We start from the raw sequence: 10287 nt of genomic DNA, 5'->3' as shown, positions 1-10287 counted from the left end.
CAAATTTTGTAAATAAAATTTCCGAATAAGATAAGTAAATTTAGAATCGTCCGCGTAAAATATTTTTCTATATAAATGTACGGCAGGTGATTGACCTTTTGGAAGTTAAAACTCTCGAGCATATCAAAATAAACCGACTATATAGTTGTATGGAATCTAAGAGAGTAGGTATATCTTCTTTTGAGGAATGAAGTGTCCGTCAATATACTTGACAAATGTCCGTTTTGTTAAGCAACAGTATAGGTTCGAGTTTACAATTACCGATTGTCATCCGTTGGGCACAAAACGAAGAAATCCACATGCGGTCGTCCCACACAACTATATTCTGTCCGAATGATCCAGCTGAATGCTAAGGGTGCTTTTTCAGAAATCTTACCTACGATTCGTCACCATCGAGAAATTGCCCCAATAAAGAGGTACGACATCTCTGTGATTCACCTGTACGCTCACGAAATTATTGTATATAATAATGCCGAATACGATCGGACGGTAGCTATATTTCATTGAATCTCCTTTTCTTTGAATTTCGTCCGAAAATGAGAAAATCGCATAGTCAGGATGAATCGTCTCCACGCTTTCGAGAAGATCCTCATGAATGAGCAAACTGTGTTACTTCTCGCTAGGATGATATTGTTCAACGGCCTCGTGATCTCCGCACAGAATTACGTACTCTTGAGACGACAATTCTTCCCGATCCTTTCGCCAACGCTTTTCTTGCAACAAGCAAATAGACTATTCTCCGAACACATGAATATTTCGATTATGATAGAAAGTGACATCCTTCGAGCGATTAGTCATAGCAGACTGCAATTTATTGCGTGCTGTACAATTATTGTACAAAAAGACGAAAATGGAAATTGAACTGGAATATGAACTGTGAGTATAAAATATAAAAATGTAATAATATTTATTTTCTCTTTTTTTTCTTTTACAACGTCAATTATAATTAGTTGTAGCGTTAATGTTATTTATTATTATTCATCTTATTATTAATATTATTATCCTATTATTATATATTACTGATTAGATAATATTTATAACTATCAGTAATAATATGAAACATTTCGTATTACAGAAAGTAACAAAGCCTTGTGGTCAAAGCAGCTTATGCACGCCGATGCTAACAATGTGCCGATTGTCCCCAAGCTTCGTACCGATGTAATCAGGGAATAGGGGGACTGCAACTAATTGTAATCGCGTAACGGACCCGCGCAGAATGGCGAGAGGCGTCACAAAGAATTGATTCTGCCAATTGTAATCTTGTAGGGAAATTCGGCGCGGTATCTCATCATCCGGATTGTACCCTTCAAATATGAAATGTATGAAACGTATGTTTCTGTCTCACCAAACAAACTGAATAAACCAGAATTATATATATTTGTTGACGCAATACATTTTTAAGTCCATTTTTCATCTATTTTTCTCTTTCCCTTTCCGTCTCTCCTTTGTGTTAGCATCTCATCAATATGTAAATACACGAAAGTTTCCATAGAGAGTATGTTGCCATCTATTTTTTCAAGAGCGAAAAAAATTTTTAATATAAATATATATTAAATAATAAAATCGAGAACGTGTCATAGACGATGTATTTAGCGTTAAAAATATATGTATCACATCTGAAAGCACTAAATATATAGAATTTTTATAGATTCTATTATTATATTTGAGTATCTCTTTTTTTTTTATTTTGAGCACAATTCTCTTATTGGTTTACTTAATTTTTTGCCTTTTTGTATTTGCCTTCATTTTTATATAAATCGCGTGTTATAATATATATTTACAAATTTGATTAATTCGTATAATATTATGAATTAAATTAAAATTTTTTAAATATATTAATAACATTTTAATAAATATTTGTGCAAAAGTTTATTTGGATCCACTTACTTGTTTAAAAGATATTTCCCTAAAACTTTAATAAAATATAATCATTTTGCTGCATAATGTCATTGACTGCGTTCAACAGAAAAAGCAGCTTCGCAACTGTTGTAAAATTCTTTAACATGATTGGTTTATACATTTTATACATTTTATACGTTTAAATCCAATAAGAAACTAAAGGCAAGACCAATGTTAAAGAATTTTACATTTAACAATTGCAAAGCTGCTTTTTCTGCTAAGCACAACCATTTATTTATTTTGTTTTTTATAGTTTCAAGACATATCTATGACAAAAGATTTTTTTATATTAACTGATATTGACTTTTTTAACTAATTTTTTGGCTGATATTATACAGTCAAAACATTCTTGAGCTATTAATATTAGCTATGCTGATGCCACAATTTTGGCATCCTCGATACGGACTTCTTCCATCTTGTATATCTGTGCATAGCTTCGCTGTGAGGAATGGAATCAAAGGCAGCGATGAGTTCGTACAAGTGGCCAACATCGTCCGTATCAAAAGGCATCGGCTTCCCTTTCACCAGCTAGCGTACAAAACCAGCGGCCGCCACGCCGCATCGTCGACGATGTGAGAGAGGCTGCCGGGCGGTCGTCGCGTAATCAATCAGTATCGTGGGAGCACTAAAGCCCGTGCTGATGCTCTCGCATGGCTCCGCAAAAAACTATAAGCGCCTATCATCGCGCGCGATTTACGAATATTCGTTAATGCCGTCTCCAGAGTCGGTAAATCCTTCACAATATTTCTCCTCTATGAAGAAATCCCTTCCTATTGTGTTACCAATCCTGTAGTATTTCATTTTTTAATATTTTCGTGCTTTTGTACAATAAAAGCGTGACTGACATAACTTTCGACATATTTTTCGTACCGCAGTCCAGCAAAATATTAATATAATTATAAGAAATAAATACAATAAAAAGGCATGTAATCAATTATAAAATTATATTATATATTAAAAAACCGAAATATTATAAAATAATAGTGTTTTTTATTCCGTTTCTTTAACAGAAAAATTTAATCAACTCAATAGGAATAATATTTAAATTAAAGTCTCTTTTATAGTTCGAATAAATTACAGAAATTCATCAGAGTACAGACTCTCATCTTTCTAAAAATAATGTAGTATATAAGATTAATTATATTAATTGTGCCGCATCATTAACATGTAACTAAAGTTGGTAGACAGCTAAAAACACGAATCGCAGAGCATCGAAATTATATACATCTTCCCGTTCATCAGTTATAATCGAGCATAGATTAGATCGAATGTGATTTTGATTGGAATAATATTAAAATTCTTGACGAGTAATCATGATATATAGTAAACGTTAAATTCTGATGCTTCATATTAAAAAACAAAAAAAATAGTCATAATTTTCAATTTTTTGTTATTGAGGATTTACATAAAGTACATTCCAATTAACAAGGTCTAACTTTGCGTTACCAAAATCACTAGTTTAATTATTTTTCTGTTAGTCAATGTTTGTCCGTTGCAAGAATTATATATTTTTAATATTATTCCTGAACTGATTCTACAACTTCATATTTCATTTAACATTTATTTATTGAAGAATTCAATTATACATAATTTATGATTCTGTGGATTTTACTTTCTAACTACGGCTATATATTATTTATTATCACACTGACTAATGGAATGTTGACAAGTATCATTTCATCGAATTGTATTAATATTTTTGACATATTGGTGAGTGTTCTACCGAGATAATGTATTTGCTTGCTTTTTATTTAATGATAATTAATGAAATTTATAATTTTATTAGAAAGTCATGAAATTCTTTTCAATCCTTCCAATCTTTTGTCAAACAATTTCCCTTCCTCTGTGCAACGTTCAATTGTTTATTTGTTCTCACGGCGTTTATGATATATTTCTTTTCAACACTATTCGATTATAATAACACCTTTGTATTTAATAAATATCTGAAGAGGATCTACTTTAAAGTCTGAAACATGTTATAGCGTTAATTCAATTATGATTGATTAGAATATAGTATATTATTTTGTAATATTTCGGATTTTTAATATAATTTTGTAATTGACTTTTATATGCTCTTTTATTGTATTTATTTCTTATTAATATTAAGAGTTCTTTTTTATTATTGTTAATATTAATATATTTGTTATTAATATTAATATACTTGTTGCAATATCTCATATATTGTTTTTTCCACTTATTTAGGAACACCTAAAAATACTTTAAACTTTTTTGCGGCTGCTTTTTATGACACTTTTGATCCTTTTGAGTGCGTACAACAGCAAAAAAAAACAGTTTCGAATTTTTTAGCGATTCCTAAGTTTATCTAGTCACTGACGGTAATAAATCAATGCCCAGTTCTACCACCATAGATTAACTTTAACTCGGTTCAATTTACTGTTCATATCTTTTTCTTATTTTTAGAATTAGAACAAAATGTAGAGTTAATTGAACCGAGATTAAAATTAAATTATATTGATAGAAACGGATATATAGGAAATAAAGATCGCAGCATAAACTTTTAACGCTATAAGGCAGAAGAGAATAAATCAATCAAATAAAGGACTCTGATTAATTGATTCTCTTACGCCTTGTACAGTGTTGTACAGCGTTATGCAAAAAATTTGTGCTGCGGCTTTAATCCTATTTTCAATCAAAGCCAATCTTAGTACTTAAATATTTCAATATAAATTTATATACGTATCCAATCCTGCAAATCGCGCGCCGAAATTTTTTTCAGTCTTGAAACACGATCATGAACAAATTAGAGTAGCAACATCACACATTAAATTAACAATTAGTGCGCGGTTTGCAGAATTGGATATACATATATATAAATTCACACTGAAATATTTAAATACTAAGAATCGCTTTGAATAGAATAATTATTTCGAAATAGAAATAATTATTTCTCTTATAATTGATTTATTCAGATTCATTCGCTCTTATTAGGCAGATTATACGTTCAGGGAGAAATTATTTTTCTGTTAACACTAACTTATTAAACACTAATAGCGAATTCAGTAACTTGTACTACGCTAGATCAGTGCATATTCAAAGTTGCTATACATGAGATACATGAAATTAACAATGTTAAATGTAAAAATATATAAATATTTTAAACGATTAACACCAAACGATTAACGCTAAAAAATTTTGATGCTTCAGCTAGAATTATCGCTATTTTTTGTATCTGATAAAAAATTATGTATTACGCATAGAATTTATAACACAAATTCTATCTCTAAATTCTATCTCTGTTATCTATATGATTAAATGCATTACATATTCTATATCGCAGTATTTGCTAAAAATTTATCTATTTTAGCTATTTTTTCGTATAATTTAGATAATTTTGCTATAATTTTTGCTATAACTGCAAGATCACTTTTTTGAATGAATCTACTAATGATATTGTCACGTTATTTAACAAAATATATATGTATTGTTTTATTGTCAAATTCATTATATTAGAGTAATGCATTTAATCATATAGATAACAGAGATAGAATTTAGAGATAGAATTTGTGCTATAAATTCTATGCATAATACATAATTTTTTATCAGATACAAAAAATAGCGACAATTCTAGCTGAAGCATCAAAATATTTTTTAGCGTTAATCATTTGGTGTTAATCGTTTAAAATATTTATATATCACTGCATAGAGATATTTTATATATAAACCAGCTTTTAATATGCATTGATCCAGTATAATACGAGTAATCGAATTCACCATAAGATTGCGCTAAGGTTGAAAAATCATTTTTTTGAAAAATAATTTGTCACCATTATGCGTTACTTATTGAAAAAAGTAAGTGTTACTTATTACAAGTAACGAATAAAAAAATAATGCATTACAAATTAGAAATTATTTTTTTCAGGTGCGAATGATTTTTTTCAACCCGTTACAATTAACGATTGATTTTTCCAACTTTGATGTTATCATTACTGTCATAAAAAATTCGCAACGTCATTATCAAATCGTTATTACAACAAAGTAACGATCAACAAAATAATGGCGCTGCAAGTAACGCATTATTTTCCATCTCTGGACTGTACTATAAAATTGGTGTGGAAAGTATTGTATCAAAGATGTCAACAATAATCAATAATGATAATATTGGATGATTTATTAATAAAAAAGTGTATAGAACTGATTGTAATACTATATATGTAATCCTTTCATTTTTTAAATAAAGTTTAAAAATTATATCAATCACGCTCATATTAAACAGACTAAACACTGCAGATTTAAAATTTTTTAAAACATTTTAAACAATTTTATACTTTTCTATACTTCATATTCGATTATACTAAATATTAAATAATTCAAGATAAGTTATAACAATAATAAGATTTCGTTTTCGATATGAATGCAAAAAACTGAAACGAGTAAAGCAACATGTTGCACATAGGAATCGTTTTCTCCGCCTGATTATCATCATAGTTTTCAGAAGTTGCTACTGCTAAGCTTGCTCTCTTGGCAACCTAACGCAACAGAGTACGCCTACACACTCTCATCATACAACGTAACGCAATGCAAGCCGGTTACGCCACTGACGAGTGCATTGTACGTGCAGTCGTGAGTACGTGGTGAGTAAACGAGTCACGCTGCGTCACGTTTCGACCCGCCGCCGCCGCCGCCACCACCGCGCTGTGCCATGCCGTCATCGTCACGCGGCAGCAGTAGCCCTTCTTCTCCTGTGCAAACACCCCCCATTACATCATGCGTGCACGGGGTGAATTGCGTTACGTCGCCTCCGGTTTGCATCGCAGAGCCCGCACTTGCGCCAGCTAATAACGATCACCAGGGACGCGGTGAGCATAATGAGGTTGACAAGTCGTCGACGACGATGATGGACTACTGCGCCGCGATAAAAGCGAGGGGGTTGAAACAGTTCTATCATGGCCCTCGCCGCTAAGAAGATTCGACACGGCCAGCTGGAGCAGCGCACTGTTCCGCCTTCGTTTTTCTTCCTCTGTATTTCCGGGGGATGAGATCTCCGATCATGCATGGGCGTTCGCAACGGGGGGCAAACATTACATTAGATACATTGTAATATTAACTGCATTCGCGGCTCTATTCTATACTTATGTATGAATGTAAATGTCGAAACAAAAGATGTAAATGCCGAAATAAAATTTTTTCTAAAAATATTAGAAAGAATTAAAAGAATTAGAAAGAATTAAAAAATTTTTTAGCAACCTGTTTACAAGAATGAATATATTAAGAGCAAATTACTTATTTACTTTTAGTTATTAATTTTAGGAAATTGTTATCGAATTACGCTCAACATTTGTCAATACATATAATATATTTTATAATACATTAAAATATTAAATAATTTATCTTTTACTTAACTTAAGAGTTTCTGTAATAATATTATGAAAGGGATTCGTTTAGACGCCTATGTTCGCATGTTGATGCGTTGCGTTATGATGAGCGTATAGAGTCGATCATCGTGCGTGTACATGTTTTATATGGATGACTTTCGTGTTTCGCGTTGGATACACTGTGAACCCTCCTTGTCGAACTCAAGTGCCCGAGCCGCGAGAATCTCTTTATTATGCAAAGACCGAATTTTTATTCATGAGAATTGATCACGGTTGTATGATTTTGGGGTTGGAGACTTTCTAGAGATTGATCTTCCTCATTTTGCACACCTAATTTTTGTGTAATAAATATTATTATATATAATAATTTATAGATATAAAATATATAATAATATAACTGTTATTATATTATATATAATGGTATAATTTGAAATTTGTGCAAATTAATTTTATAAATTTTGGAACAGAGAAAAATTTGTTTAAAAATATTGATTGACGTTGCGTTAGAATAAACAATAAATTTTATGTAAATATCAAATGCGGACAATATGAATATTGATATTTACTGCATGTGGTGCATGAAGAAGAATACAGCTCAGCAGATAACTGTCCGAGATGAGGACAGGTTCTCAGAATCCCTAGCTTTTAACCGCTCGTTGATAAAGAGAGGATCTCTAGATCTGAATATGCAGAAGAAGAGTTATTGATGTAGCTAGAGAATACAGATAGTCGCCGATAAATGAAATCTCTATTTTATATTTATATATATATAATTAATGTTTTAAAAATAAATCTTAAAGATTAATAATTCTTAGAATTTTTTAAATTGTATTATTTTTATCCCATCTTGAATTAATAAATATTTCTATTATTTAACAATTGAAACAGCAAATTAATATATTAAATAAAAAGTAAACTATGTTAAATGAATTTGCATACAGCGTCACACAAGTTTCTATACGGCTTTGTGAAAAAGAAACCATGGATTAGCATAGTATTAACAAACATACGAAGCATTATTTATTGTGAAATTGATTATTTATACTAATATTTTCTGTTATTTATACTAATATTTTACTTGAGAACATTTCTTAGACATGATGTAGATGTTATTATCTCGGAAACATACCTAATCGAACATGAACTTATGATTCATTATGAAATGGCTTCTGTTTGTAATAACAGCACGCCGTGCATGATGGATATCGAAGGAGGAGTAGAGAGCATATAATGTCAGATATTACATTTATGATAACACCCAAGCTTGAAGTTTTCAAGGCTGCACACAATCTCACCTGTACAACCGGTTCCATCAGGCTTCCCCATAATCTAAATTGGTGCACTTGATGTTCTTATATCATGGTGTTTGTATGGAATTGGCAATTTTATAATCTAAATTATTAAATTGTGAAGATTAATAGCAAAAGGATTAATCTAACTAAATATTTAAATTGATTAATTTAATCGATTATGTCTTATAATTATATCTTAATGAATTACTTTATGTCTGTTCATCCAATCTGTTAATAATATCTACTGCAATTATCTTAAACACTTAAGCTTTAAAGAATTTTTTTACTATAATACGTAAGGAAAAGATACTGAAATAGTAATCAGTTCGATAATAGCCGCTAATTATGTTGAAAATATTTTCCGTGAAGGCAAAGTTCTCGAAAATTATTACCCGAGGGATACAATTACATAATTTTTATCGGTTCCGTGCGCTTCTCTTTAGGATGTAAAGAAAGATATGCTGCAAAGAAAAGAATTTCACGCAGAATGCGCTCTTCCCGTCCAGCCCGTTATACATGACCTCTTCACGCTCATTTTCTCGCCATTGTGCCTGGTAATTACCGCATCGTTTTACAGCGGTCGCAGCTGCGAAATCTTACGCGCACTTATCGTGCGGATGCAAGAAAGCCAAGAAGTGGTTTATTGCAATTTTTAACGCGAAATAGTCAAGAATAAAAATGGTAAAAAACGATGATTATCCTAATATAAAAGATTAGATAAGACGATTTTTTTAATAATAGATTATAACTATTTTAATTCATCTTAACTATTTTTAATATTTAATATTTAATTTATAATATCTTGTAGCTAACATATAAATTAAAAATTTTGAGTAAATCAGAATTGAATTAAATGTATAATTAAGTTCTATCATCTGTATATATTCACATATATTTTTCAAGCTAGTATCGTGAAAAGTCTTTCAATCCTCTCCCGTTATTAATGACAAATAAATTATAATGAGCTTTAATGGAATTATTTTCTTCGACAAGGTTGATTCTAATCTTTAAAATTCTAATGTTATGATGTTTCATAAGTGCAATGAACTGTTCCCACATTACTACAAGGTCTTACGTCTTGCTCGAAATCTTGAGTAAAGTACAGGTGCGCACACAACACACACACACAATACACACACACACAAACAAGTGTATGCATTCAGAATTTGATATTCGTGGCTAATGCGACCTTCACTCTTGCTTGGTCATTTCTCTCGTAATGACCAGCGAACGTCTTGAGCTAGTAATCAAGCCGTGGTCTATCGAGATGCTCTTGCAGAAAGACAGTAAGAAGTGTATAGAATCGCTGGAACAAAGAACACGCTGCGGTAAACGCGGCTCAAATTGCGGTTCAAATTATGTGTTAAGACAGAAAATAATGGTGACTGACTGCAATTTGAGTTGAAGATCATGCGGTATTAAGAACAGAGTCGCGCGTTATGTTATTAACTCTGGAGATACCAATTCCTTTCTTGATGATCACATATATTTTCTTTCTAGGAGGGAAAATGCGGGTTCATCTTTAAAGAGCAACTTTTTCTGTCACATTTATCGGTTCGTGCCTTTGCGCCTGGATGAGCTAATTGAGCTTTTATATGTGTGGCATTTCCTGTACCTAACACACGAAGTAACTTTAAGAAGAGATTGCTCAAATTATACATTATCATCGCAATATAATAATATGCAATTATCTGTTCAATCCGTTATTCACGAGTAGGAGAAATGAACTTGGACTAAATTCGTAGAATGCAATCGAGTGAATA

This window comes from Atta colombica, unplaced genomic scaffold, assembly GCF_001594045.1.
Source record: "Atta colombica isolate Treedump-2 unplaced genomic scaffold, Acol1.0 scaffold47, whole genome shotgun sequence".
Lineage (NCBI taxonomy): Eukaryota > Metazoa > Arthropoda > Insecta > Hymenoptera > Formicidae > Atta > Atta colombica.
Note: the sequence above shows the minus strand (reverse complement) of the source record.